This window comes from Diceros bicornis, chromosome 8 (assembly GCF_020826845.1).
Source record: "Diceros bicornis minor isolate mBicDic1 chromosome 8, mDicBic1.mat.cur, whole genome shotgun sequence".
Lineage (NCBI taxonomy): Eukaryota > Metazoa > Chordata > Mammalia > Perissodactyla > Rhinocerotidae > Diceros > Diceros bicornis.
Window position 1 is genome coordinate 13,364,420 of NC_080747.1, and position 25,906 is coordinate 13,390,325.

Genomic DNA, 25,906 nt, shown 5'->3' on the forward strand with positions numbered 1-25,906 from the left:
ATTTTGTGAGACAGTTGTTAATTTACAGTTCAAAAATTATATTGAAAGCAAAAGTGATAAATACTCAAAACTTCCTAACTATTTTGCTCCATTTGCCGTTATCTGTGATCTTGAGGTTCTTTACGTCTGTTGTATCTATATGGTGGAACTATTATGTGCGGCTCTTCCCAATTCCACGGTTCAGTGGCTTCATGTTGGTGGCCCAAAACTGGCCATAGTGGGAGTATTTACACCACAAAAATTGGCAGTGTTACAAATTAGGGCCTGATTTTTTGTTTTCTTGATCGTCCAGACTTAAAAAGTGATGGAAAAAATGCTAATAATCCAGATTAAGCACAAAAGTGTGTCATGTCTGCAACCACTACATTGTGAACACTAGCACAAAATTTGAGGAAATATTCTTCCAGTATTCAAAAGCCATTATCCTATTCAGAAGAGATGTAACTCACGCCACTGATGAATGAGTGAAATTCAGATATTCATCTCTCTTGTTTCACCTTCTTTTTATTCATTAATATAAAAAAAAAATCTGCCAACATTCATGTTAGAACTACTCTTGTCAAGTAAAATTATAGTTTGGCGGGCCCAGCCCCATGGTGTATTGGTTAAGTTTGGTGCATTCTGCTTCAGCAACCCAGGGTTCTGGATTCAGATCCCGGACATGGACCTACACCAATCGTCAGCCATGCTGTGGCAGTCACATACAAAACAGAAGAAGATTGGGGGCCGGCCCCATGGCTTAGCGGTTAAGTGCACACGCTCCGCTACTGGCAGCCCGGGTTCAGATCCCAGGGGCATACCGAGGCACTGCTTGTTAGGCCATGCTGTGGCAGCGTCCCACATATAGCAACCAGAAGGATGTGCGACTGTGACATATCACTATCTACTGGGTCTTTGGGGAGGAAAAGGGAAAAAAAGGAGGAGGATTGGCAATAGATGTTAGCTTAGGGCCGGTCTTCCTCAGCAAAAAGAGGAAGATTGGCATGGACGTTAGCTCAAGGCTGATCTTCCTCACAAACACACACAAAAAAAATAGAAGAAGATTGGCACAGATGTTAGCTCAGTGCTAATCTTCCTCAAGAAAAAAAAATTATAGTTTGGCAATGATTATAAGAGTTCAGCAAAAATCAAGGAAAGCATTTTGGGAGAATTAATTGGCTAATAGAATTTATAATAAAGAGTATTGTATATTTTATTATTATTCATAAACTGTGAACTATATATCTTTTGATCAGTAAAATTTGCAATCAACTTATGTATGTATATACATGTTTCTTTATTTATTGTTAATTTTTTTAGAGAACCAATTGTTGAAGAGTTACCCACACACCAGTGGTCTCTCTCCTGCGCTTTGTCTGAGTCTATGCCCAAATACCACCTCTTCAGGAAGTGCTCTCTGATCACATTAGTGGTGTCCATCAAGGTTCCCTATCTTCTGACTCCACTTTGTTTGTCTTCATAGTATTTTGTCACTGCTTAGTGCTATATCTTATGTTCATCTGTTTACTTGTTTGTTATCTGGTTCCTCCACTGAATCATAAGTCCTAAAATGGCAAAAAAAAAAAAAAATCTTTGTTTTGGCCTCTGCTTCTTTCTACCCTGCACTGAGAATAGATGCCTGGGACATAGCAGGCATTTAACAAATATTTTTGAAAAAATGAATGAGTGCAACAAGTCTTTTCAGATTCCTAAGTAAATTCATGGCATCTTTTGTTATAAGTAAATGTAGGCAGGATTCTAGACCCCTCTCATAGTGTTACAACCAATAAGAATATTTGCAAATAGTCTAGAAATCAGTAGAAGAAGGAAAAAAACAAAACAGAGAAAAGATTTTACAGGTTCTGACCAGTGTTGTGTAACTAGCCTCTGTTACTTAACTTTCAGTATTTATTCAGCAAAAAGCAACAAGATCTTCAATTATATTTTTTATGACTTTTGTAAGCAAAGCAGAGAAAGCAAAGGATCCATCATATTTGAACCAAGACCAGCCAGACCACCTGTGAGGCAACCTTCCTGCTTCTAAGGCCACATTCTCAGAGTCCCACTGACAAGCCAACAGCCAGGGAAAGCAATCAGGCAAGGCAGCTGCTCACTGTCCAACTGGGAGTCAGACAAGTCAAGAGGCAGTTTGGTAAAAATGATGTGAAGGAGGACAGCACATATGCCATAGGACATCTTCACAGCGCTTGAAAAACAGCTATGCCTTCTGAGAATATTTAGCCCAGCAACGAGAAGGCCTAAAGACATGGACTAATGAGCTGCCAATATTTGGAGAGTGGAGGGCTATCTTATAGAAGAGAGAATGAACTTGTTCTGTAAAAGCTCAGAGAATGACCTATGATTGAAAATGACTGAAAGACTGACTTAAGTTTAATTTTTTGTATTCTTTCCAACAGTTGGAACTCTAAGACAATAGGATGGATTGCCCATCACTGTGGGCTGCCCATCACTGAAAGTGCTAGAGCAGAGGACATGGATGGACTAGGGATGACAGAAAGGAGAATCTGACATGTGGCTTGTGGGTCAACCTGGTGGTGTTAATGGTCTCTATTCATGGGGAGATTTTTTTTTTTTATAATTTTATTTATTTATTTATTTTTCCCCCAAAGCCCCAGTAGATAGTTGTATGTCATAGCTGCAGTTGCTGTATGTGGGACGCGACCTCAGCATGGTCGGAGATGCAGCGCGTCGGTGCGCGCCTGGGGTCCGAACCCGGGCCGCCAGCAGCGGAGCGCATGCGCTTAACCGCTAAGCCACGGGCCCAGCCCATCATCTGGAGATTTTATGACAAAACATGCTCTTCACCTTTAAGCTTTCTACACTCTACCTTATGACTTAAAGAAAATAAATAAACAAAAAGCAAATTACTTGAATTCTAAAGAAGTTTTCTAAAACAAATAATATTTTAATATTATTTTATATTTTATAATATTTAGCAAATGTTTAGTCTTAAAACTTAATATTCTGGGAAAACAGCAGTGGTTGCAGAATAGGTTTTTTGTAATGATTTTATTGAGGTATAATATACAAGCCATAAAATTCACGTTTTCATTTTTTGTAAATTTACCAAGTTGTACAATCATCGTCACAGTTTCAGCACATTTCCCCCGTGCTCATTGCAGGAGCTCCTGTTCCCACCCTCCTCACCCACATAATCACACAATATGTCGTCTTTTGTGATAGACTTTTTATTTAGCATAATATTTTTAAGGTTCAGCCATACTGTGGCATGTATTAGAATTTCATTCCTTTTAATGGCTTAAAAGTATTCCATTGTGTGGATATACCACATTTTGCTTATCCATTCACAATTAACGGACATTTAGGTTATTTCTGCTTTTTGACTGTTACGAACAATGACAGCATCATTTCTAAATATCTCCAACTCCCCACATAAACCAGAGTTGTGCAAAACCAAAAACCTATAGAAAAAATTTGCAACAAAATTAGGTGACAAGAACAAAAAGCATTGATTATATATATAATGGTAAGGCATAGTGTGGAAAATATGCAGATCTTAAAGACCAGTTTTATATCACACTTAATGAAAAGATGTTTAATATATATTTTAAGGTGAGAAAGCAGGTTACAAAACAATAAGTGCAATAAAATTTCAAATATCTATACCTATATATAATTTTATTAATTCTAACATGCGCATTTTTCCCAATATCAATGGCTCTGAGCTGTGACATTCCAACGTTTTACAATAAGATTCTAATTTACCATCTCTGTCAAGCCATCATTGTCATTGCACATGTGCAAATATTAAAAACAGAAGCATTATAATTTGCAGAATGAGTGTGAATGACTTGGAAGAAAATGGGAGACAAAAATGGATCACTCTTAAACGCTCAGAGTCAGGTGGTTGAAGGTAAGCGTCAGGGAGATTGTGCATCCAAGATTAGTTATATTCCTAAAAACTGAATTCCAAATTAGGCAAGCCCTACACAATGCAAAGCCTGCTCGGAACCCAGCGCCAATGGCTTTTTTTTTTTAATATGTTATTCTGAAGAAAGCTGTCTCACCAACGTTTTTGATGGCACAGAGATTATACAACATGGAAAATCCTTGGCAGCTATGTGTCAAAGAATAATTCTGAAAAGTTAGACCCTGAATATGAAAAGTTTTAAGAATACCTAACCAATTTATTTCATTTATATTCCTGTTTATGTAGGCACAAGAGTGATATTGGATTAGAAGAATCTCAAAGTCTGAAAGAGCTTTTTCAAAAACTATAAAATAGAAATTCTATGTGATAAGAAAAGGTGACATGAACTCCAAGACACAGCAGGTGGGACAGATCACCGACAGTCACAAGACATGCATGCTATGAGTCTGGGCAGGATTTTAGAAGCAGAAGGAAGCTATGGCTCGTCTGAGGGACCAGAAACTAAGCGAACCAAAAATAGCCAACAGGTATTCATTGGAAAGTGAGGCAGGCCAATTTGAAAATAGCAGCTGAAACTGATAGAGAAAACACCGGAAAGTTAATATCAACCAAGTCCATTAATACTGCACAAGAAAAGGGGTTGTGACCAAGTCAGGGCTTCTGGGCTGATCTGATCTTGGTCATAGCCAGATAACTTCATTCTAATACCTTAAGCTATGCAAAATTATTGATCGATTTAAAAATAAGTTTTTAGAAATTACCATGGTTACCTGATAAAAAGCAGATCCTGTGCCCTACCACAACCTACTGTAACAGAGTTTGAGACTGAAACCAAGGAATACTAAAGACCATTAAAGTTTAAGGGGGAAACACTTATGATTGATTTTACTTAAAGTTATTTTTAAAAATCAACTGTATTTTAGAGTGAATCATATGTTTAGTCAGTACCAACATTTCTTCCAATGTTATAAAAGAAAATTTTGTCCAATAACAGAGTCTCTATCTAGAGCCATCTCCTGATCTAGACTGATATGGAGGAGACCTAACTGTTTCTCGGCAATGACTCAGAGCTCTCTACCAGAGGGGCCAGGAGGGCCTGCAGAGCAAGGAGACATCCTGTTATGAAAGCCCACAGCCAAAGACAGGCTGTCTCCAGGGAAGACAATCAAAGGCTGGTGCTTGCCTTAAGAAAGCAGCTCACACTCTAGCAATGCCATGGACCGTATAGAGGGGTACTACAAAGTACCTGCATCCTCCTCCCACTCTGATTTGATACACCAAGAACCAAAGCATCAAGAACCGTCGGTAACAGGTAGAGAAGCGTTATAGGAGGAAAACGAAGTTTAGCAAGGGAGGTCAGATGCACAGAAGTGGTGGGCTGGGGCTATGACCCACGTGGGTCCACTCCTGCCACCCTTTTATTGGGGCTTTGCACAACCAACTCAAAGCCACAAAAATCATCTTGCATTACCATGTTTCAGAGGCACTGAAGGTTTGGCTAAGCTGGCTATGGAGATAGAAACTCTTAAGTACCCTATGTGCAACAATTTCATAAACGTTTAGTATTCTGGATCTATTTCTTTCTCTGAAACACCTATCGAGTTGATTGATAATTTATGCAAGAATGATGTTCTGCTGCATTTAAATCTAGGGGTGCACACCTCTGCTCTAACGTTGCCTCTAATGTTTCCTACCTCGTTTTCCTTAAAGGAGTCGAAATTTGGTAACACCAAAGAGTTACAGCAGCTAAAGCCTGAAGTTTAAAAGATAAAGAGCTGCCAGGGTCACCCGAACGTATCCATATTGCACCTGTTCTATATCATATTTTTCTCTACTAATAGAGGATTAAATGTAAATCCTAATGTACATTCCCTTTTACATGCAATATGGGTTAGTTACTGTTGCTATGGAAACCTTCACTTTTGCATTTACTGATTTTAATTCTGTGACATTTGCTGACTTTAGTACAATGTAAAGTTTATAAATATAACATACAGGTTTGTGGACGGTTTTTTTAAAGTATTCAATTTGCATAGATAATTCCGTCACAAATCTCTAGGTACACTAGGGGAAAAGGCATTAGACTGACGCCAACTAACAGTAATCAGCAAACAACAGGCTATTTCCAGAAATAACTATTTCCATCTATCCTCAAAAATCTCCTTCCACTAACCAAACGCCCCATCCATTGTATGATCCTTGTAACCACTGGTTCAATGATAATTTTCCAATGTAGAACATGTAAAGTCATTTTATTTATTCAAAACACTTTCATCTATTACCTCCTTTTATCTTTAACATTAACAGACACGGTTTGAAGAAAGAAATGACCTCACTTGAGGGACTAGCTTCAATCCAGGGCAAACAATCCTTTGACTTTGAACTGGAGCTTCAACACACTCTTTGCAGACAGTCATCCTATTTTCCTCCTTATTCCCAGTCTTCCTCATCTTTGCATCGTTGGAATCTAGCGTGGTTCCCATAAGTAGAATGAATGCATACTCTCCAAATGTCCCTAAGTTTTTTTGATTCCCTGATTATTGTTACTTAACATATATAAAAACTGAGACCCATAATCATTATGCAAAAACATGAAAAGTCATCTAGCAACTCATTGGGACAGTAAATGCATCACTAAGAACTGATCGAACTGACATACATTTATGATGAGCATCCAACACTTCTGAGGCATTCCCACAGGCATGGTGAAAATCCACCTCACTGCCGGAAAGTCACAGAGGAATAAATTCTTTTGTGAGTCTCCCCAGGGAAAGCCTGGATTCAGATAGCCATACACATACTTACATAGATACAAAAGATAACTTGTACAAGAAGCATTTTAAGTGGTTCCATCAAAGTCTGCACATTCAATAAAAGGCACAAATTTAACCAATATTTATTGAGCTTCTATGTTGTGTCAGACACGGCTTAGCAATCCTAGAGTAGCGAAGTGCCTATAGTTGTACCTGAAGGGGAGAGGGGATGAAAGAAAACGATAATGCCATACTTAAGGCTTCTAGGGAAAGGAAGACAGGCCCACAAAATGGCAAATGGGCTTAAGTGAATCACAAGAGCTTTTCAAAGACAAGAGGCACTTAAAAGAAAACAGAACCACTAATAACCAAGAGGAAACAGGAAAATAATGAGACTCAAAAATGGGGAAGAGAATGAATTCCTAATCAATCTTTGCTTTAAAAAAATAAAAAGAGTGTTGAACAAATTGGTAAGTATGAAGATGTTGTGAAAGTAGAAGTTAATCAAAAGTAAGGGGAAGGGGCTGGGGAGATGCACAGCTCGGGGGAGGTGGAGAAGGCTACGAAGGAGTTTGACAGAACTGATGGACACGGAGGACATGCTGTTACAGCTGGTTCAAGTGGATTCTGGGAAGCAGGTAGAGTGGACATCATTAAACTCCGCCCTGATTTGGGCTTGAGGACACAGTACACGCTGTTGACAACAGCGGGCAGAGATGAGGCCTGAGAAGAGTTGCTACTCTTAATCCAGTAACCCTAGACCTCTCCCGCCCAACGCCCTCCATAGCCAATCCATCACCAAGCACTGCCCCGTCCATGCTCGTCTGTCTCCCCTTATGCGCTCCAGGTGGATCCAATTCATTGTCGTCTTTGGCCTGGAAAACTCTAACATCCTTCTCTAACTTGTCTTCTTGCATCTGCTACTAAATCCTTCCAAACCGTTCTTAGCTCAGCAACCCGAATGATGTTTCAAAATGCCATTCCAGTGATGTACCTTCTTTCAAACCTCCACCAAAGGAGCAAACTTCCCATTGCTCTTAGAATGATTTTTTTAAAAAAGCCAAAATCTTCAATATGGCCTATCCACATTCAGACACATCTCTTCAAACTCAGATTGCTCTTACACCTCCTCCCTGCTCTCTGCACTCCAGACAACCTGGCCCACCCACCACAGGGCCTTTGCACCTGCTGTTCCTCTTTTAGAATGCCATCTTGTCACCCCATGTCACATTTTTCTAGGTAAATCTCATTTGTTCCTTAAATCTCTCCTAAAACTTCACTTCCTCAAAGAAGTTTTTCCTGACCACTACTCCCACCAATGTAGGCCATGTTTCTTTATTTTATGCTTTCATAGAAACATGCTTGATTCGTCTAGTGCATTTATCACATTGTGTTATATAGTGCACATATTATCCCTTATAACTATATACTAATTAGTATGATTATTGAATTGCTGTGTATCTCCCTTACGTGGTTGTAAGTTTCCTAGAAGGCCCACGTCTGTTTTTATGCACTACTGTATGTTAGACACCTGGCCCCTGCTCAATATTGATGCACCGAACGAGAGGACGAATAAGATTTTGATGGATCTTCTCAAGGCCATATAATGGTTCCCTGTTGCTACAAAGTCATTTCTAACCTCCTCAGCCAAGCATTCAAGGACCTCCAACATCACCCTCTGTTATACCCGAGAAGGCAGAATTTTGTCAGGGAAGTGTGTGATGGTTAATACTGTGTTAACATTATATATTCAACTTGACTGGGCCATGGGATGCCCAAATATCTGTTTAAACATTATTTCTGGATGTGTCTGTGAGATGTTTCCAGAAGAGATTAGCATTTGAATAGGTGGACCGAGTAAAGCAGGTGGCCTCCCCAATGTGATGGGCCTCATCCAATCAGTTGAGGGCCTGAATAGAACAAAGAGGCAGACGAAGATTGAATTAACTCTGCTTGTCTGCTTGAGCTGGGATATTGATCTTCTGCCCTCAGTGTTCCTGGTTCTCAGGCCTCCAGATTGGCACTAGAATCTATACCATCGGCCCTCTGGCTCTCAGGCCTTCAAACTACACCGCCTATATTCCCGGATCTCCAGCTTGTATATATATATATCTTATTGGTTCTGTTTCTCTGGAGAACTCTAATACGGAGCGGGTAGAGAAGGAATGTGTCTCCCCCAGAAACAGGAAGCCAATTTAATAACTCCATGAAGTCCCATTCACATAGTATTCTATGGACATGGGGCCCGAGCATGGAACACAACGAGGATGGTGTCTCCTTCATAGGCAACTCTCTTCACACCTGCGGAGACTTCCCTGAGCAGAGGTCAGCCAACCACATCCTATTCATCCCCCAGACCTGCTTTCTTGGTGGCATCTGAGGCCTTTTTTCCCTCCAACGGGGGAGTCCTTCTTCCTCAAGAAATCCATGTCCTATAACCCCTTATAGGACCAATTCAATTTCAGCCTTCTCCGTGATGCATGGACCAAACACTCTACTGTGTTCATTGTAATCTAATGACAGAAGGCAATTTAGCACTGGCCTTTAAAACTCTTCATGGGGCCAGCCCCATGGCTTAATGGTTAAGTGCGCACGCTCCGCTGCTGGCCGCCCGGGTTCGGATCCCGGGTGTGCACCGATGTGCTGCTTCTACGGCCATGCTGAGGCCGCATCCCACGTACAGCGACTGGAAGGATGTGCAGCTATGACATACAACTATCTACTGGGGCTATGGGGGAAAAAATAAATAAATAAAATTATGAAAAAAAAAAAACTCTTCATGTATTCAGGGCGGGCCCCATGGCTTAGCGGTTAAGTGCATGCACTCCGCTACTGGCGGCCCAGGTTCGGATCCTGGGCTCATACCAACGCACCACTTGTCCAGCCATGCTGAGGCGGCGTCCCACATACAGCAACTAGAAGGGTGTGCAACTATGACAAACAGCTATCTACTGGGGCTTTGAGGAGAAAAAGGGAAAAAAACAAGGAGGAGGATTGGCAATAGATGTTAGCTCAGGACCGGTCTTCCTCAGCAAAAAGATGAGGATTGGCATGGATGTTAGCTCAGGGCTGATCTTCCTCACAAAAAAAAAAAAAACCTCTTCATGTATTCAATTGATATTTAGTGAATATCAATCAGATTCTAGGTCCTGTGTTAGATTCTGAATGACTAAATTAAATAAATAGGCCTCCTTGTACAGTTGGGTGTTCCACGCTGCAAAATGGCAGCTGGCCAAGGGAATCGGAGGAGGGGGCTGAAACCCAAACATTTTGCTAAGTCCTTTGCAGCTAGTATCTCCCAGGAAGATCAGAAAGCTTTCCTTTGCACAAAAGGGCCACAGGCTCACGCAGAGGGAGCACCTTTTACTCATGCACATGAACACGTCCTATAGGCTGCCATGCCTGGAAAGACAGACACTATACTTGTCTGTGTGGAGCTTACGGTTAGCTATGTTTAAACTTCCAGGCCTGCTGCTTCTCTCATATTCTTCATTCAGTCAAGAAAGGTCTAGAGATCTCTTCTGCACCTGACCCTGTGTTCTGTGCTGCTGATACAAAGATGAGCCAGGCCCTGACCTCAAGCAGGCCACGGGTGATGTGACACTCACAGTGGATTCTCAGTGTACACATGCTGGTTCCCACTGAGGAACCAAAGACAAAGTCGTCAACCACTGATAAGGCTGCAGTTGTTGCTGTGACCTGAGGCCTGCTTTAATGTCCAGAGGCCTCAGTTTCTTCAGCTGTGAAGTGGAACACTCTGGAGAGTCAGTAAAATTGAGGGGTGAAGATCGGCTCTGAATTTGGGCACACCTAGGTTCAAGCCACACTGTGACTCTTGCTCACCCATAATTACTAAGCCTCTCTCAGCTTCAGTCTCTCATCTGAAAAATGGAGGTCATGATACTACTCACCGCACTGGCGTGGGGCTTAATTGAGACGATGTAACGCATTGCTGTCAGACTGGCACGCAGTAAACACTCAATAAATGTACAGTGTCATTATCATTGTTCCTGCTCTTGAATTTTTGAGATTCTGCTTCTTTCTCATCCAGTCCCCTGCCTTCAGCTTTATGGATTCCTAACCATTCAAGGCTTTGCATGGTCTGTTTTCTTCCTAAACTTCTCCCAGTATTGCCTAGCTACATATCACAGTTGGAGGACGGGGATTTTTTTTTTTTTTTAAGGTTCAGTAACAACCTGGAAGTTTCACAAAAATTACTATGTTCAACTCCTTGGTAAAGATAAAATTTTCTACCCTATATTCAGACAATTTCTCATGGCTTAGGGGAAAAAAAAGGTTGTTTTTGCCATATCTAGGCTTTTAAACAGGCTTAGAGAAGTTGCCTTTTTTCTTTCTCCCTCACCCAAGGTCTAGATTACAATAGATTAAGGGACCTGGTTGTGGCCATCATTGGGGCATTAATGCTGCATGGCTTTCTTTCTCCATTTTTGGATGTTTGAGCAGCTTTGTTCCTCTAAAGATCACCAGATGTGCAGCATCATAAAAAGTCAGCAGCTCCCTAGATTAAAAATATGAATAATTGGGTCACAATTTACTACACAACATAAGCAACTTAGAATACGTGTGTGTGTGTGTGTGTGTGCGTGTGTCTCAATACCACAATACCTGCTGGATAACTTCCATCCTGGCTCTCTCAGCAGCCTGGCCTCACCCATCACGACAATTGTCACCCTTCACCATAAGTAGATCTCTAGCTGGCTGTCTTCCCCATTAGGCTGTGAGCATCCTGAGGGCAGGGTTACTTATAGTCTTCCATCACTGAGCACATAATAAAAACACTCAATAAGTTACTGAGGAATGAATGAGCCAATCCAATCTCATCATAGACACCACGGGGTGCCACAGTCAATGCTACTTCTTAAACGGTTTTCAAATCAAAGCTATAATAAAAGTAACAGCCGAGTTCTTTCTTCTCGCCTTTTCCCCTGCCTCCATAAAAAAAAAAAAATCACAGGAAATATAGAATTAGGACTGGAAACCATGCCCCATCCGTTCTCTCCCCACCTCCCCCATTCTCCCGTTATACCCAGAGTATCTGGTATCCCTTCCAGGAGGTCTCCAGGGACCTGGTAATATTGTATATGGTTGGGCTCCTTGAAAATACAATGGACTGAGTTAAGGCAGAGATTTCAGTTTCTAACTATAAATGTCTTGACATATTTTTATTTCAGACAAATGCCTGGAAGTACAATAAACTATATTTTAATGTTTATTTGTTTCAAATACGGTACTTTTCTCAACAGACAAATGCAAAGTTTTGAGTCTGGGAAAAAATAGGTTTAAATCACTATCCCAGCAAGCAGCTTTTAAAATAGTATACACACAAGTGATCATTTCAAAGCAGTTTAATGCACTTAGCCAACAGGCATTAACAGTCTTTTCGGAATACCCTAACACCTTAAGCTTATTTTTTAGTCTTGGTTCAGGTGAATTTTAACCTTTCTAAAAAAAATAACCGGTGGTACCGGGCACCCACTGAACTCTGTAATTTTAGTACATCCTGCATTTGCATTTTGAGGTTCTTTTAGGATGGTCGGAAAAAACAATCCCTGGGCCTTCTTTCATGTGCAGGTTTTATGACAATGGTGCACAGAGCGTTTCTAGGAGAAGTTTGGTCCTCCAGCTCCAGCCAGTTTGTGTAGAAAAGCAAGACGCTGTGACTCAGCGAGATCCCATCACCAAAGAAGGTGGGAGGAAAAGAACAAGAGGCTCGGCAGAGGGAGTCAACAACACGTGATTCACCTTGATTTCATTTTTGACGTGGTAGATTAAAAACAGAAACGAACAGTCCACCTAATGGGAATCAGAGATTCAGGGGCCAACGAGAGTTTTGTTGTTCATATCTCTTCCAATCCAGAGCCATCAGAAGAGGAAACAGTCTCAGGAAAGGGAAAGATTTATCCAAGGCCACAGGCTCAAGTGTAGGGAGCAAAGAAGGTACGAGAAGAGTTCAGGAAACACCCACTGAAATGAACAGAAGTCTGGGGGCCCGCAATGTGACATGAGGCACCCCGTAGGGAAGGGCAGATCCACTACTCAATAGCACCCTGGTCTTGGCAATTGACCTCCACGGTCTCATTTGGTGTTCAAGACGGTCCTCTGATGCTGTATATTGCTGTTCCCAGTCTACCACCGTGGAAACTGAGTCTCAGTGACTCTTGTTACACGGCCCACATGGGATAGATGTCAACCCTCTCTGTCTTCTCTCCCCCACTCAACCTTCTCATTTGACTCACTGCCACGTCACTTTGGGGCCCTGGTGCCAGACTGGCTGCCAGCTAAGGGAGTTTTCCCAGAAGCCACAGCACATCCCTTCCGGTTTCCCAATTCTGTCAAGTCAGGAGGAACATTCAGGCCTAGAGACCCCAGGGACCCACCCTCTAAAATGGCTGTTGAAAGTTTCATGGACCACACCACGAGCCTCACTGGTGAACAAATGAAGTGTCCTTGGGCAAGTTACATAACCTTGGCTTACGGTAATTTTGCATCTTAAAAAAATGCCGTGAAAATCCATCCTTTGCTTCAGACACAGTAGGCTAAAAATAGCTCAGTCAGCCAGTAAGTGTGTGTAATTTTTCCTTTGTGCATCTCCCCATCCACTGATTCCTTTCTCTCAGTGGACAAATATGCTCCAAGACAGATGGCCAGTCCACCCTCCACAAAGTGATCAGAGTGTCTCACTCAAAGGCAGATCGAATAGTCTCACTCCTCAGGCAAAAAACTACCTTTATCAGTTCTCTTTGCCCAACAGTAGAAGCTAATGTTGATCAAATCCTTACTACACAGTAGTAAGGTGTGTAGACCAGATGCTGGTCTAACGGCTTAAAGGCCTTATCTCATTACATTTCCTAAAACAACCCTATGAGGTGAGGACTACTGTTGTACCATTTTCTACATGAGGAAACTGAGGCATGGAGAAATTCAGTAATAATGCAAGGGCCCTGTTCAGACTCACCATGCTAAAGTCCAAAAGATAGTCTCTAAAGGACAAAGACCAGCGGCCCTCTCTCAGCACACCAAAGTCCTCACAATCTGACCCCCACTTCCTCTCCGGGTTTATCTCCTACCACCCTCACCAGCCACACCCTACACATACACACACACACTCAGACATACACCCCAGAGCCTAAGCCCCAAGTGTGCCAAAATCCTCACCCTTTCTCAAACAGAGCATCACCTTTCAAGACTCAGTTTCTTTGCACATGCCATTCCTTCTGCCAAAAACATCCTTCCCACCACCCCTCTCAAATTGACAAATTGCCACTCACCCCTTGAGACCCTCCCTCCCTACAAATATTATGCTCTCATTAAACTCTTTCAAGAGAGGGGTGCTGCCCTCTTTGTCTCTAGACCAGTAGTACCACATGAGATAGGTGCTCAATATCGACTAAACAAAGAAGCCCTAACAATAATAGTTAAGACTTATAAGGTGCAAAGGCACTATGCTAATCACTTTATAAGAATTATCTCACTCAGTCCTCATAACCCAAAGTCATAGATTCTCTCATCATCCCCACATTACCCATGAGGGCAACTTAGGCACAGAGGAGTAAATTAACTTAACGTCACAAAAACAGAATGTAGAGAAATAAATCTCCATGACTTCAGAAGTTAATAATTTAACGCTAATGTTGTCGTAGGGGACATAGCCTTATTGCACACCACAATGTTGTAATAGAAGCGTATGTATGAGGCTTATCTATAAAATGCACATTACCCCCATATTAAAACAGTGATAACTCAGAATCGAGTTACAAAATGGCTGCCTCTATGAAATGTGCCTTTAAAAAAAGACTGCTATTGGCCACAGAGAATGTCAATTGTCATGAAAGATATGAGTGGGAATAAGATAGTACCTGACCCCAAGGATCTCTTCGATACAGTGAAGAAAATAAGATTACACTGCATACAACTCATGACACAGCCCACTTTATGAGATATCACGTTTCTCCTTGAATCGAAGATATGTCCTTCAACCAACGTCATAAATTAACTTGCTATATCCGAGCCTACTGATTCTAGATCAACACTAACTCTTAACATTAACTCAAGCTCCCTCTTTCCAGTATGAATTGTGGAAAATCTGTTGCTTTACAGACCTTGCACAAGGTTGTGTGCTAGTTGCCTCTTGACTGAGAAATGATAACAGAAAAAGAAAAACAGAGGGGAAAAAAAGGATCTGCCCTCAAGTGGGAGGGAAAATCTTTCTTAAAAGAAGATGGAGAGCCCTGGTTTCAAGGTTTCTGACTAGAATTAAATGCTAATGGTAGTCATGATAGTCACCATGGCTAACTGCTTAGTACCAGCATCCCTCCATCTCACATGAGGACAAGACCGATTTTTTAAGAATACTAATTCTTTGAGTTCAAATCATGGTACTAAGGAGCTAGATAATTCTTTTAATGTCTATATGATGTTAGTTTTTACAACATAAACACATGTATGAAGAATTCAGGCAACTCAAAATTATATTTGAAGAAGATTTAAGGACATGGTGAAATACCCACAATTTTAGTTAAAAGAGCTGGATTCAAAAGTGTGCTCTATATGTTCCTAAGCATGTAAAGGCTGATGTATATGTGCATGTGCAATAGATTTATATACTAAAGTGTTAACAGCAATTTTCTGCATAGTAGAATTAAAGACAAGTTTTATTTACCTCTTTGCACATTGTTGTATTTTAAAAAAACTCTACATTGATAACGTGCCATGTTTTCAAAATCAGAAAAAGTAGACATATTTTAAAGCATAAGCAACTTTATTTTAAATAAATTGGCAAGGAAAACAATCATAAATTCTAAACCAATAAAGGCCAGTGATGTGTTTTTCAACATCAATAGCATGATGCTAAAGATCGATACCATTTTAAGGCAATTGAAAAGCTGAGAAAGGAGAGAGGAGTCTGAAACATGAAAGTCTTTGTAGTGTTGAAGTACAAATTAGCAGTCGGTAAGAGTGTTTAATTTGGCCAGTTCCTGGTTATTACTTGGGCGACTAGTGCAATGATTTAGAAAACCTGAGACACTCCTGAATCGGCAGGCCGTTATAGTCCAGGTAAGCGCCCCTGTGTCTGGTTTCTGCACTTCCAAAATCAGGAGCTTGGGCTAGATGATCTCCCGTGTCTATTCCACCCTGAAACTAGGATTCTGCTAATTTGGGAATGGTAGCCTCCATCAAATATTCTCCGTCAGTATCTTTGAAAGGCAGGTGATATGCACCAACCGCTTAATTTCAATTTCAAACAAGAAATTTCTGCCAACTGCACGGGAATCATGGTTAAAATTATAAGGCATAAGAAAGAAGAGTTATATTTTGTGCGTACTGCCAAACAGTCAGCTTTGTTTATTGGTTTAGCTTTTGCTTGTCTACACTGATTTTCAGTATCAAGATAAAATCCTAATGAGACCTAAGAAATGACCCATATCGGGAAGTAAAATGTAACAAGCACCCCCCTCTAAAAAAATAAATATATAGATATACACACACATATATATATATGTCTGCAAATTAATATTTGAACCATGTACGATGTTTCTCTAGAAGGGTTAATAAAAAATTATTATTAATGTGGAACTCTAAATAAAAATTACAGGTGTCCTGGTCAACGAAGGAAGTGCAGGAAGGTGTGCGCAATTTAAAGAATTCAATATGAAAAATCAAGGAGGCCCTCCACTGGAATTTAGCGGGACAAATCAGCAGATTGTAACACGCGGTTGCCTCGATAAGGAAAGCAGAGGCAGGTAGCCGGACTACTCATCAACCTGATCCCTCTGGCCAAAAAGATACCACACGGTGCCGTTCAGCACATCACCAGCTCCACCGTGTGCATTTTCACTGTGGTAAGGAGTAAGCCACAAGGTATCACAGCGGATCAATTGGCAGGGCTGTTATCAGTCCAGACACGCAGGTGGTGCTTCAAGCTTCCGCCCAGTGCTGATGCAGCTTCCTTGGAAAAGTCTGTACCAGGCTGCATATTGAGAAGTGCGCCTCTTTAGACAAAATGGCCAGTCAAGGCCAGGCGGTGTGTGCTCTTCAGGCCTCCCTGGGGCCCCCATCTAGACGTCCCTCCAAAGGCATTGGTGAAGGAGAACATTTCAATGTTTTGTTGTCTCCATTGAGTTCTTACAGGGAGCAAATCCTAAACACGGCTTTTTGCCAACAGAATGGAATGCACGTGGTTTCATACACTGGTCAATTCTCAATCCTTAACCATAGGTATGTTTAAGACATAATTATAACCTGGACTTCGGGGAGATCATGGCCACAATAAAGTATACAATTATTATGCCATCACTACTATATAACAGGGAAAAGCCCTGATGGCATTATCACATATTATGGGAACACCAAAAACCACAAGTCCTACAACATGTCATTGCAAGTTTTGTTCACTAAATTGAAATATGCTAGTGCAAGCCACGTCAAAAATATTTTTCAAGATACTTTTAGGAAATCAAGCCAAGCTCTGCAATACTTACACTACCTAATTTGCTGATAGGCTAGAGAATAAGGGCAGCATAGTCAGCAGCGCCAGCATCATAGTTCCCATTAATTGAGCACCTACTGTATGCCAGGCATTTTACATGCATTAGCTATTCACCTCCCAACCTAAAACTCAGGCTAAGAAAACGAAGGCTCGGAAAAGTTAGGAAACTCCCCTAAGATCACACAGCAAGTAAGAGGCAGAGCCAAGATTTGGATCCGAATCTGATTTATTATAAGTCATACTGCGGTGCAGATCTTTATATTCCAGGCATGTCGCTCTTTTCATTTCAGAGGAAAAAATACTGGTGGGAAAAGAATTGAGTATATTTCCTAACCAGAAGGTGCACACAAACACAAACATAATCTGATTGGGGCAAGCATATCTCTCTCTCTGTCTCTCCATCTCTATCTGTCTCTCTCTCACACACCATACAATTAGCAAACCCAAAGTTATTAGAGACCACAACATCATATAGTAACATAACTTCCGATATTTTTGGTCGTGCAGATCACTTCAAATAAGCTAATTGATGGCCCTGAAAGCACTTTCCTAAAATGCAAAGTGCTCCAGGAAATGTAACGTATTGTCATGATTCATATCATAATTCACGGCTCTGGGCCCCCAGGTAGATCCGAAGAGAGAGAAGTGGTGGAAATATCTAATGAGAAAAAACACTAGGATAAGTATAAATATGTTTGATCAGAAGTCAGGAGATTCCCAACAGATTTGCACCACCCAGAGGGCAAAATTCTCAGATCAACGCTTCCAACACAGAAGACAACCTCCTTTCAGTTTCTTTTTTCTGCAGGTCTGGCTAAGCACTCCTTCAGGGCACGCTCCGCTGGCTATTAGGCTCCCAGATTGCTCTCCAACTGGACTTGTAGGTGATTGTTGGTAAGATTCAAGGCAAGTGCCAGTGTCAATCTGGACAGTGCTGGTACAACTTAATTTCCTTTATTCAACAGATGTGTTTTTCTTATCAACTATGTCTACAGGGCACTGGGGAGACAACTGGAACAAGACAAATGAGTCCCTGCCCTCATGCAGCCTATATTCTATCTAGGATAAGCAGATGCTTAAGAAATAAACTAGAAGCAGGAAAATATCAGCTTGCTATAATTTTCATGAAGAAAATTATCAGGGCATGTGATAAAAAGTGAGAGGGGTTGGAGGAGGTCATTTTAATTGAGATGATCAAGGAATGCGTCTCTGTGAAGGGTACATTTAAGTTCATGAGTAGAGGACCTACTAAGCGCCGGGACTCTTATCCTTCATTATTGTTATTTTCTTTGAGATATTTAATTGCTTATTTGCAAATAAAGCCAACACCACGCCAAATTCTAATTCGAATTAGATCTCCTAATACTTATACGGGTTATTACGGAGAAATTCATAAATCCATTCTACCACTGAGGGTAAAGCTGTTGAGATGTGAACGAGTTGGGCAAGTTAATGGATCCAGTGAAGACTTTTGTGGCTGGAATCTGCTGAATACGTGACAGGAGAAGAGAGTGGGCCGTCGGGAAGGAGCAGATCCATAGAGCCTCAAAGTTAGAGCAAGGAGTTTGGAGTTTATTCTGAGTGTGAGAGGAAGCTAGAGAATGACATGATCTGATTTATGCTTCAAAAATATCACCTTGGCTTGTGGGGAATAGATTATGAGGTGGGAAGAGGGAGCAGGAAGCACAGTTAGGAGGCCATCTGTAGAGGCCATCAGGATGGGGGTTGTGATGTCACCAGAACAGGGTAGTCCCTCTTCTTCAGAGGAGTCTGCCAAATCTTAAACGCTAAACTTTCTGTTTTTAATCGGAAGACTAACACTTCAAATTAGGCTGGTCAAAAGTGGTAGTGATGCGAGGGCAAGGTGTGCCTCCAACAGAGTGGGCAGCCCTTACCAGCACGCTTCGGGAGACAACACGGAATGAGAGAGTTAGAAGACCCAGCCCCTAGGGGTGCCTATGTTCGGACTCAGTCTTCACCTCTGTAGGCCTTGATCTCCTTATCTGTTAAAGGAGAACCAGGAGGCATGCCTCTCCCGCTTGGGGGTGGATCAAATGAGGAGATCCATCTTATCGCCAATAATTGGTTGGCATTTACTGTAAAGACAATGGCCTCACAGGCAGCTAAAATAGGCTGCAAAGATAAGATGGAAACATCACCTCCCGCAAAGAAATGCAGAGACGTACGATGTGGAGACACCGCCTCTTAGGAGAGGATCACACTAGGATAGTAGGAGGCCAAAACATGTTGGGAGTTCTTCTCCCTCTACGCCTTTATTTTCTCTAAGATTCCTAATTGGTTACCTGCAAAGGAAGCCAACACCATGCCAATTTCTAATTCTAATTTAATCTCCTAATACTTAAATTTGGAGAGGGAGGGCACTGCCAAAAATGAGATAGCTTTTATACTCACCGCACTACTATTTAAAACAAAACACCATCTTCCACAGAGCACGCCTGAGAAGAGTCAAGCACTGGATGGAAATCTAAATATTTCTTAAGTAAAAAACTTAAACTTTTAGATGACTATGCATAATATTCCACAACAATTCCAGTGACTCTTCAGATAAGGCCACTTCAATGGATATTGAAGGTATTCATTCTTCAATAGGGAGTGTGATTTCAGTTCTTTTCTTCAATAGCCAGGATATATTTTTTATCTCTGGCTCCATCCTTTGGAATTTCCCATGGTCCCTTTTGAAATTAGTCAGGCATTCAAGAGACAAAGAGTCTAACCAAGTTAGCTGAATGGGGTCAACTTTCCAGCCACTGCCAACATCAACCTGTCCTAGGAAAAAATGAATGTATTCACCGAATAAATTTCTACAGGTGAAACTAGAATCCTAGCTAGTATTTCTTATCTCAAGAGAGGTGCTATAGCAGAGCAGTTAACAGCATACCTCTAAAGCTAAACTGCCAATTGTGTGACCTTGGACAATTAACTTAACCCTTTGTTTCCTCATCAGTAAAATTGCAGATGTTAGTAGTACCTGTCTCATGAGGTGATTATGAGGGTTAGATGAGCTGACCTACAGACAGCCCTTAGCACCACGGCCCAACAGATAGTGAACACTCCACGGATGCTAGTTATTATCATCATGACTACCTTTCAATACACACATACAGCCATTAATACACCAGGTATTAATTTATCATGGTATCCCATTGTAAGAGTTGGTTTGTATGTCTCCCTTCATTACCAAATCGTAAGCTTCTAGAGGACAGAAAATGGCTTCATTATCTCTGTATTTCCAGACTCAGGTATTGTCATTGCCTGAAGTATGGAAATTCTTGAAGGAATGACTGAATTTTGTCTTAAGTATTAATAGTTGCCTATGTCCAGATGCATGCTGCCAGCATTTAAATTTAAAAAATCTAAGCTCAAATTGAGAGGAGGAAAGAAAGAAAGAAAGAATACTGGTCAGAAAATGACAAAGGAACTATATGTAATATCTACATCAGTCGAACATTTTTTAAAGCCCTATTTTCTGACACTTTCAAAAAGAGATTGTTTTCCCAGATCAATTACATTTTGAGAGCCACACACCAAATCCAAATAAGTAAGTTTATGAATCTTGTTCTTGACAATGTATAAAGTTGGATGTTTGGGGCTGTTTGTTTTATGTTTTTTTGCTTCTTTTAAAAGGGGGTGTTCTGTGTTCCTCGTGAAAAATGAGTTAATGTGGACAAATGTAATAAAAGGAGATTTATAGCCCTGTTCTCCATACAGTTTAAATTAATTTCTTTCTGAAACCCAAACAAAAAGCTAAATACATAAAAAATACGTACTGTTTTCAATCCTATATCATAATTTACACACCAAAAAGGGAGAAATCTAAATGTGCATTGATTTTAGGCTGATAAGAATCTGTGTTGACTGTGAGTTGAAAGATTTTTTTTTTCTTCTTGGCCTCCTACGAGTAGTTCGTTTGCAGCAATTTTTAATTAAAAACAGTTCCCATAGTCAGAAAATGAAAAAAAAAAAAAAGACCTCAGGAAAATAAAATCGGTACAAGCGTCCTGCAATTTGTTTTCTGAGGCCGTGTAGAGATCTTGAAAAATAAGAGAGTTTGGAAGTTCTCATTTTTAAAACTCCACTTTTGGTTTCATTTAACATTTTCAAAATAGCTTTCCTTACCACTTCCAATCTCCCCTTCCCCCACTCCTCACCAACCCCCTTCGAAAAACTTGGAAAGTTCTGTGTTTAAAACTGAAAATCATTCATATGCCTCAGAGTAACAGCAACATTTTTCTTTCTAAATTTCTAGGGGAAAAAAAAAAGCCAAGTTATCACAAAACATTTTTCATTTTTTTCCACCTATCCGAAATACCTAATCTCATTTTAACTAGACTCCATCTGAACATCAATGATACTCAGCTATTCCATGAATAAACATGATGTTACAACGTGAAGCCCTGTGACTGAAATATATAAAAATGTAGCTGGAAAAAAAGGCTGAGAACCCCCCACGGCCACCACCCCCTCTCCGGGGAGTTGGAGAGTTGAGCTGAGAAGGAGTGAATAGCAGCAGATTTAAATTTCAAGGTCTTCAAACATTTTTAACGTTCATATTAAATCCTGTAAAAGTAAAAACTGTAATTCTAATAAAATCCTTGTGTGTGCAGCTTCCAGTTATAATCAGTTTTCTCTTTTGGTGTGGGATGTGCAATACTGTTAAAAGAAAAAACATCTCAAAACAGATGAAATACGTAATGGAACCCACACTTTCCTGGTGTTTGTGGTATTTTATTAAAATTAGCATACTGCCAACATGAAAAAATACGTACTTAAACACATCTTCATTTGAATGGAGACATTTTTGGTCATCTGAATGAGAAAACAAGGTATAGAAAAGTTATCTACAATAACAAAGATTTTTATAACTTGATAAACTTTCTTAAATTCTATAATAATCCAATTTTAGTGAAATCCCTTCACTAAAAATGTAGGTTACTATCACGTCTCATATTTTCCCTATATTTTCATCTCACAGCACAGACCTCAGGAAATGAAAAAAAATAGTTTTTGTTATTATCGAAGCTTTTTACAGAGCAAATTCTGAAGTCTTTAGAAAGTATTTTTATATCCTATCTGACTGTACTCTGTGTATAATGTTAAACAATATAACTGTGCAGTTGTGTTCTTCCAAAACACATTTGGGACAGCAGGACCATTCAAATACATGAATGTGGGAAGACATGGGGTCAGTTCATGGTAGCATGTGCGACGGGAAGCATAACCCCCTTCCCACTGCCTGGGAATTACAGCGAACAACAGTGACGCAGAGCTCAAAGAGTTTTTCTTAATTTCATTTAAAAAGGGGGAGGAACACCCACGCATTTCTTTATGAAACTCCACTGAGATTCTGATGTTGCAAAGAAATTTTATTTCCCAGAACAGTCAAGAGCTTTTAAAACATATTTTTGTTGTTTTTGTTTGCTTTATAATGCATTTATATTCCTTTTAAAAGATATGAGATCCCATAATTTCTTAGACACTTGCTTTCCCTTCCCACAAAGATTAGAGATCTAAATTACCTCATGACAAAATAAATGTGGGGATCAGCACTTTTGGGGAATGGGAAGCAGATGCTCAAAGCAATTTCAGGGGGTACCAGGCCCCCAAAGGCATCAGAATTGTGTTTCTGAGGAAAGGTGCTAGTTTCAATGACAGGGTTCTCAAACTCTCTCCTCTTTCGTCTACTGATTCATTGATGGGCTAGTTAACAGACATTTATTGAGACCCTACTTGATTCCAGGAATCTCTTGCTCTAAGCGCTAGCTTTAAATAAAGCTGCAGGGTCTCTGTCTTCATGTTTTCTTCACTATTACCCTAGTTTTTCAGTACCGTGTGTAAATGAGAACTAAACACCATGAGCAGAGAAGTAATGTCTGTGCCCTTTACTCTAGTTCACAGTACTTTCTCACACTAAAGAAAACCAAACCCAGGACATTTGTAGAATCTGAATTTTTAAATTAAAGAGGTATTGCAAGTAATTTGCAGATGAGGAACCAAGATCCACGCCAACTAGTTAGTAAGTAACAGAAACAACTTAGAAACAGGATTAACTCCCAACCCAGTGCTCTTTAAACTAAAACTACCCAATTTCTGAGGGCTTTGGTTAGATTTAATTGGAAGAAATACATCAATTCCCATGAGAGATGACCTGGGGTCAGCCATGGAAGGAGGGTAGGGAAATATCATGGGATTTTACTACTTTCTGTCCTTTCTAAAAAGAAGGAGGCTTCTAGGAAATTTCTACTGGTTTGCTACAATTTCTTTCTAGCCAAGTCTATGTTCAAGAAGGAATGGAGTGCTGAGAGTGTTACTCAGATTGTGTGTGTGTGTGTGTGTGTGTGTGTGTGTGGTATTAGGAGTCAATGAAATAATACTATGTAATTTAGGAGCAGGAACCAGGAGAGAGAGAGAAGAAAGGGGTGAAGTGTCTCTTGCCCAAAAATGCTTGGATGCATTGGTTAAATTCGAAAAGCAATTGCTCAACAATCTATCTGATTCTGTGTGTGAATAAATTGGTAACTCTTGCTGGGTATTACTGTATTTTATTCCAACTCATTCCCTTCTAGGGTTCAGTACAACTTTATCGTAAACAATCATCATTGGTGAAGGCACACTGTAACTTTTTCAGGAAAAGTTATTATTTTCTAAATATTTTCTTTTCCAATTATAAACCATGACCAAAATTTAATATTTAATCATAATATTTAAATATCTTAGGAGCAATTGTTTGATTCTCTCCTTTATTCATATGAAATGAAAACAAATTTATGGCTTTGGGTTCATGACATCATTTACTGCATGGCAAAGAAAAAAAGTTGTTTCAGGGCAATTATTTGGATAATTACAAAAAAGATCTAATTAAGGGGGGAAATGTTTGGGGCTGGCTGTAGAACACACCAGAAAACAGTTTATAGTGCTTTTCTGTCACAGGCAGAGAGGTTTAAAAAAATCTTTAAGATTTGTCATAGCAAGCTTTCCTCTCCAGGTTCTTGAGCTATGAAGCAGTTTTTTCTACTCAGAGGAAAATCTTTAAAAGTAAAGCCACAAGCCAAAAGTTAGAAGTTCCTGAGTTTAGCTCTCACAAAAGATAATGTGCCATTTTTAAGAAACATGTTATGAATGGGGGACTTTTCAAAGATTTTCTCTCAAATGTGAAACAAGCATGGGGAACTTATTGCATCCTGCAGATTTTTATGAGGGGCAGGATGGAGAAGTCTCCCAGATAAGTCTCCCAGCTCAGAACTGGCCAAGTGCTAATTAAGGGCACAAGGGAACACAGATATTAGAGAAATCTGCCTGCTCTCCGAACCAAGGAGGATGGGAGAAAAACCTCTTTCCACAACTCCTCCAAAACTTTCTGAAATGTAAGGTGGACACAAGCTGCTTTTAAATCTTGTTGCTGTTCAAGAATTGAGCCATAATGGCCCTGGGTCTCTTTTTAAACACTAACCATATTTTAAGACATTTTTTTTTACCCCAAATTTATATTGCAACTAATGTGTGCCTGAACTATAACTATAACATTTTCTATCCTCCTAATTCTGAAAGCAGGCTATGACAACCAATAATTTATGCAATAATTTAAGATTCCAACACACAGTTGCAAAGAGCTGCATGAAATATACAAAGTGTAACACACAACACACACAGATATCATTTATTGCCAACAGCTCACTACCCCTAAGCAGAGCAGAGTGTACACTCTGTAAAAACCACTGGCTTCTAGGGAGGGCAACAGTATCATCAATTATATTTAATATCTCTGGTGTATTAACACATAAAGAAAATAGCAGTGATAAAGACAAAACAGTTTTTTAAAAACATCAGTCCTTGTCCAGCAGTTAGCCAATCAGAAAGATGGTCACATCTTGTTAGCTGTATTAAATACATTAAACGTCATGAATTCTCCATGGTTCCGTTGACAATTCAAGCAAGCGTGTTTTATTTTATCATACAACCTTAACTGAGTTCCTTTCCAGAGTTGAGAGGCAATCTGCAATCTAAAATTCCACCAAAGTTATTCCCTAAAAGCTCTTTACCATCAACCCTCCGGGTATTTGTACTCTGCAGAGAAGACTGAATTCCCAGCGATTTCTACTTCCTAAAGTGACTCTGGTGCATCTATAGTAAACTCCTTCCCAGAACACTTCAACACAAAGCCTCAACTTACAGGCAAGTGGACAGCCCAGCAGCAGACCTGCCAGCTGAGCCAGCACAGAGAAAAAGTCAACAGGTATTAAATATTTAAATTGCAGGAGGCGGTCTGGAGTTTTGCATTTACAAAGTTCTGAAAGTTCTGCTCTCTCTGCTCCCAAAGTTGCTGGCCCAGAGGCTAAGGATCCCTCTCTCAGCCACAGATTACAAATATGCAAAAACTCAAGCTGACTCAAATGCTGAGCCGGCTCCTGTGGAAGGTAAAGCTCCTTAGGAGACACTTCCATCCGCGATAGGAGCAAGTCAAGAACCCCTCTGCCCCAAGCAACTGGTTTCTGAATTTAAGACAGAAATATACAAGCGTGTCCCTCCAGGGCTAGTTCTGAAAAGTACGCGGGGTTACTCTTCTGCCTCCTTCATCTCAATTTTGATGACTTTGAAAAGCAAATGCAGGACAAAGCAGACTTCCTCTGGGATTTGTTAAAAAAATTATTTTGCCGGATGCAAATGATCACAAAATCCCTTGGAATTTTATCTCAGGGAACACTAAGGGGACCGACCCAGAGCCTGCACCCCCCGGAG

The 25,906-nt window shown here is 40.4% G+C and overlaps 1 protein-coding gene across 7 annotated transcripts in view; it reads right to left on the reverse strand.

Moving 5' to 3' along the window:
• LDB2 (LIM domain binding 2) overlaps positions 1–25,906 on the reverse strand; it is a 357,873-nt gene that overhangs the window by 331,414 nt on the left and 553 nt on the right. The gene's annotated exons all lie outside the window — the stretch shown is intronic.